The 5,984-nt window shown below is 43.1% G+C and overlaps 1 long non-coding RNA gene across 1 annotated transcript; it reads right to left on the bottom strand.

The window, feature by feature from the left end:
- Positions 1 to 2,807: 2,807 nt before the first annotated feature.
- LOC141953699 (uncharacterized) lies at positions 2,808 to 5,366 on the bottom strand. The gene is made up of 2 exons (XR_012631973.1): positions 5,133 to 5,366; positions 2,808 to 4,778 (listed from the first exon to the last, which is right to left on the bottom strand). It is a non-coding gene; the product is annotated as an uncharacterized LOC141953699 (long non-coding RNA).
- Positions 5,367 to 5,984: the final 618 nt, after the last annotated feature.

Below are 5,984 nucleotides of genomic sequence, written 5' to 3'. Positions count from 1 at the left end.
TTATAACCAAATGCAACTTTTGACTGATACCCAGTTTGCGCAGCAAGATGGCAGATGCTCTACACAAAGATTTCCCTGGTGCTCTGTGTGGACATTGGGCTCCTTCCTCCTGTCTCATACTGCAGGACTGGGGCTTAATTTACTGAGTGGTGTAACCAAATAAAAAAGTTAAAGCACTTTAATATAATACTGTGATTAATGGAAAGGATATCTTAATTTACAGATGTCTACACTACTTCTGCCATAATTTAAATTTGCACATGCCCATGGAAAAAAAAAAACCCCACAATTCATAAAACAGTTTTCAAATAAACAAGTATCTTATATTATGCATATACATCTTTGAGGCATGTAAAGCCCTGTATCTAAAGCAACTTCCAGCAGAGCTCTGCCTGCCATGAACTCTCAGTGGGGACTGCCCGTGCGCATTTATTTTGAGTGTTCACATATTGCACCTGCGTCTCTGATGGCATGGCAAGGAGACAGCTGGCAGGATCCCCCAGCTTGGGGATGCTTCAGCCATGGACCAAGTTCATCAGCACTTATGTGGAACCCCATGTAGCTGAAATTTTCCTCCACGTCTCTTACAACTGGGAGGCTGCCAGTGGTACATCTGCCTCTACAAGTTAGGAGTCCTGTAACAAATACTTGGACTCCAAAAAACAGGGCCCCAGGAGAGAAAGGATTAGGCGCAACCCTTAAAAAAAATGAATTCTTTGTTTTTTAATATCCGCATTCATATCTCAGTCTCTGTCAAGCTTTTCACACTGTGCTTTGAATGGGGGGCAGCCAAGAGTCATGGCACCTCAGAGGGAGCTGCTGGTTGAGGGAGCGTGTCCTCAGACACCAGGAAGGACAGCAACAATGCAGACCTTCGAGAGGAGAAACACTTGCTCCTTTCTGCACCTGTATAATTCCCCAGATGGACACCCACTAGGGTTGCCAGATTTTAAATCTGAGAATACGAATGCAGCAGCCGCAACAGCTGGAGGAAGCTGTGAGGAACTATTTTTCCGTCATGTCACTGAAAAAAAAAAAAGGAAATGGAAGAGAAGAAGGAATAGAAATAGAAAAAAAATAGAAATGGAAGAGTAAAAGCTGTGGACAGGCCAGGATGGAAAGGAAAGGAGTAGAAGTAAGTGAAAACTTTAGAAGGAAAAAACACCCACTTGAAATTCTGAACATGAGTAAATTTGGAGAGAATTAACAATTCTGCTCTTACAGAAAATTGAAAAAAAACCCAGACAAAAAATCTTGAATGGGCAAAAATGCTGGCCTAAATAAAACCTCATGATGTCCTCAATTTTTTAGGCAAATGACTAGGAACATGGCAACTTTTGTGCATCGATCCTTAGGAAACAGCACTCCCCACGATTCCTGTCAAGAAGGACAAGGGATTAGCTCAGGCACCGAGGAGCTGACATAGTTAAACACTGCTGCTGGCAGATACAATCCAGTTTATGACTGAGGTTGTAAAAACATGCATGAAAGCAAATTCGTAAGAAAGATACTCTAATGAAGATGTATAGAAGGGCTGTAATGCCATGTAGCCTCTTGATAGCTAAGGCCCTGATCCTGCAAATTAAGCTAAGCGGCAAAGTTAATCAGATGCATAAGCATTTGCAACATCAGTGGTTTTTTTTCCTTCCCCAAATGAGCTAAATTCAAAAAGCCTTGGTTTAAATTACACGAAGATATTAGCAACATTGGTTCTTTATTAGAAGCAGTTTATTCATTCAGGGTGTACAGTACGGAGCAACATGCCTGGCATGGTTAGTGATGCGTGAACCTGAAGGGGAAGAAATCCCTTTGCATTCCCTTCACAGCCAAGTTGCACAAATATTCAGGCTGCTGCCTCAGCAGCCAAATGGGCAATTTTCCAAGCCTAAAAGTCAGCAACAAACCCACATGTTAAGGCAGCTTTGTTCTCCCTTAAAGCTGACCAGATACCCTTGGAAGGCTCCTTCAGATCATTCTTCTTTCTCCCCATCTTCTCCCTGACAGCCTTTTTCACTAGGAAAGTAAAACCACCATGTTGCATTTCCTAGCCCTCTGCTCCGAAGCAAGGGGTGAAAACCTCATGCAGCTTCACAGGGTCAATGGCAAAAGCTTTGGTTCATGGCAAAGCTATAAATTTCCTGGTGAGGTTGACAACATTAGAGCAATGCACCTAAGGGATGAGGAGAAGAAAAAATCCAGGCTCTCTGACAGCTCATCTCCTATCTCAGAGGTAAGTTTAAAGCTGTGGTAAATGTGTGTTAGCAGCAGGCATGGCAGGGTAACCCTCAGGAACCATCCTGCGCTTGACGTCATGGCAAGGAACAAAATACTAACTCAAAGCAGCAAATCCCACTCATAATTTGCACACCTCAAAGACATCACTAAAATAATCTTTTTTGTACGATGCAGGATGTCTTGTTCAATGAGAGAGAAAAACTGTCATAAGCTGAACAGGTAAAGGAGAGTGAGAAGCCCTCTCTATGAGCATAGCATCTCTGTGATTGTAATATAATACAATCAAGGCTGAGAGGCAGGGGACCTTGTTGTCCTCTCAGCACACCCACCAGCACCCCAGTAAGATTTTTTTCATCAGTTGAGTGGTAATGGTTTCTCATTTCAGTAAATTTTGAGAGAGAATAACAAAGCACCCGAGCAGTACCCATCAGGGGTGCTCATGAGATATTGGTGTGAGGGGATCAGGGATGACCTCCTCCACAGTGAAACATAGGTGATGTTGAGATGGGATCTTTAAGCTACGCTATAATATACAGCAATGCTGTATAAAGGAGAAAATTGTGTAAAACCTGTTAGAAAGAAATTACTTTATTCAGGAAGAAATACCGCACCAAGGAGAAAGAGGAATACAAAAAGGACAAGTGAATAAACAGCTCTTGCTTTTTTCCACCATTTTTTAAGAGGCTTAAGTGAAAATTTCTAAACATATTTTTCAGTTAATTTCTAATTTTCCTGTATATATATCCTTTCCATTTTCTAATGGCTCTGATAAGATTGATTTCTCATCCAAGCATTCCAGCAACTTCCTTGACTGGTATTGCCTATTTAACAAATATTTTCATCCCACACCATGGCTGTACTCAGGTCTTTTGTAGCCAGTCTGTACTGAATGGCCACAACACATTTAGAAACCAAGAATATCTATAAATATTTCACTGTCCATGACCTGAAATTCTGGGGACATCCCCCCCAAATTCAATGGTCACTTGTGGTCATTCATGACTTCAATTTTGCAGCAGGAGCAAAGGATCTAACCTTATCTTTAAATCTTGGGCCCATACCAAGTGAAAAGGAAGGTGGCACTGACAACAGTGAAGCAGTATTACACATCAAGGTATCATTTCTAGCGCCCCAATCACAAATGTCTGGAAAATATTTTGAGTATGTGTAACTGCTCTTGCTTCCCTTTTCAGTCTTGGCTCTATATACCTCTTACTGGTCATTCTTGGAGAGAAATACTGTGCCAGATGGACTTTCATTCTGACCTGGTACACAACTTCTTACATGGTTGTAGGATCAAGACCTAGCTTTTCTAAATTTCACGGATCTGGAAGTGTTTCAAAGGGAAAAATAGAAAAGAAAAAGAAATGCCATCAATCTAGTGACATTTAATTTTTTTTTTTTTTACCATTCTTCCCTGCACCATTTGTAACAACCAGACTATTAAATAGCTACAGAGTGGTGAGAGGCAAAGCAGATGGAAAAGGGAAAAGAAAAATCCCTAATATCGCTTGTTATTTCCTACAAGGAAAAAAGAGATGAAGCGAGTATTAAAATTATCTTAAGTGAAAAGTACAAGAGAAAACCTGTTTTTTTTTTTTTTTTTTTTACTTCATTAAAAATGAAGTAAATTAATTCAATTCATTCATGAAGTAACCTCTTCATTTCAGTCTAACCCCTCCACATCAGAGAGCCAGATAAATGGGACATGGAGGGAAAAGAAGAGGAGACTTCCTGGAGTGCTTTGTGTCGAGGCTATTTTGGGTTGCATAGCAGCTGGTGGGCAACTGTGGGCAGCATCTATAAGCTATAGCAACGCTTGGGGTGATGGTTGGCAGCTGTGCCAGCCCTTGGATCAGTCCCGAGGCCCAGAAATGCAAAGACGTCACGAAGCCGTTTTCCTCCCTTGTCTTGTGTTGAGCCTCCTGGGAGGCACAAGACAAAATCTGGCACTGACATTCTTCTTCATCTCTATCAGCCAGAGTTTCCACACCCAAAACTCACAGAGACATCAACCCCATATGCATTCACAGAACTGGGCCAATGTGTTTCAGAGATTGCTCTTTTCTTACAGTCAGAACGATAACAAACTTTACATGTACATCAGCTCTTTGGAATAACTGCTGGAACAAGATCAAATTAGTAGGCAGGAGGTTTAGTCCAACAAAGTCTGGCTTTCAAACCAGAAATGTTTGATAACAATGTTCCCTTAGCTTGCTGCAGAAAATCCTTTTTGCTAAAATCCAGGCACTAACCAGCACTGCTGACCTGTTCTGTTTACAGGATACCTGGCACAGTCCAAAAGCACTTTTCTGAAATAATCTGTTTAACACAACTCCACAAACTGTGCAAATTTAAGGATTGAACACGAGCTGCTACTTGTGCAATCACTAAGACATTTGCTCTTGAGTTGATTCATGTTGACAATATAAATATATAAGTGAGCAGGTTCTGGGAGGTACAATGCAAAGTCAGCACCGTTGGTACTGGAGCAGACAGCGTTGGTTCATGACTGCCAGCAAACGTCCATTTCGGTACAGCTCCTGATGGAAAGAGAGGAATGCGGCCATCAATCCCTGGCTTCTAAATAACTATACACAAAATGCTTGTCAAAAAAAAAACCCCACCAAGAAAATTAATCTTTTCTTTAAGTGGCTGACAAACCTGATGTAGACAAAACAGCAAGTAGGCAAAAGATGCTGCAGCTTTCCCTGCAAATCTCTAACTGCAGGGAGCACTTGGCCACGGCTCTCCCCCAGATTAGCGAGAAAGTCAGCAGTTCCCATCAAAGAGCAGCCCTCCCTACGCAGCTGCAGCCTGACACCTGTCAGCTTCATCAGCTGGGATTGAAACCTTCCCCAAACCCACTGGCTCCGCCTGGGAGCAGGCAGCCCTACCTGAGCTCAGGCTGGACTCATTCAGAACCCGATGCCGGTCGATCAATGTCCTTCCTCCCATTGGCATCTGCAATCTGGCACCTATGTCGGAGAGAAACAGCAATTGCTGGCATGTCATGCTTCTGCTCCAAGGGCTCTCTGCTACTGCCACCAGCCCCGGCGGTGACACCAGGAACATAAATGAATGGAGAACCGGGGAGCCTCAGCGGCAGAGCCTCCTGCCTTGCCTGCACCAAGCTCCAGCCAGGTAGCACCAGTGTGAGTCTGGAATTGGAGTTACCATGGAAAACTACCCAGCATGAAATGACCTCATTGGAGACTTCCTCCTTACAGGATTTTTGGGGGATGCAGTAAAGCTGATTGTAATGTTAATTTTCTTACAAGACTGCAGTGCTGTGCTTATGTCAGGTGCTGAGCATCGATGGCTGCAGGACTGGTCCCCTCCCTCTCAGGGACTGGCAATCCTGCTTTAAGTCATCAGTAAAAATAGGGTTTTGCTAATCCCCAGCTGGTTGCATCACAGGAGTATTGCACAGACATACACACACAGAGCAGCGCCTGCTCCTGAGAGATCCACAACAAGGATTTCAGGGCTGTAAGGAGATTTGAGCTGCAGCTTGCAATGGCTTCAGCACTGGTGACTGAAGTCAACTGTCTGTGCTTTAAGTCTTATAAATGCTCTCACATTAAGCATAGTCCCCTCATCCCATGGCAAAGGTGAATGGTACTTCCAAAATAACCTTAAATGCAACCCAAACAGTTGGACATGGCTGGTCTGCTTGGACAGCAGTTTTGGGAAGTGGGGTGTGTGTGTGTGTGTGTGTGTGTGTGTGTGTGTGAAGGGATGTATAT

The sequence above is a fragment of the Strix uralensis genome, chromosome 1 (assembly GCF_047716275.1).
Source record: "Strix uralensis isolate ZFMK-TIS-50842 chromosome 1, bStrUra1, whole genome shotgun sequence".
NCBI lineage: Eukaryota > Metazoa > Chordata > Aves > Strigiformes > Strigidae > Strix > Strix uralensis.
Note: the sequence above shows the minus strand (reverse complement) of the source record. Positions and strands in the feature narration are given on the sequence as shown.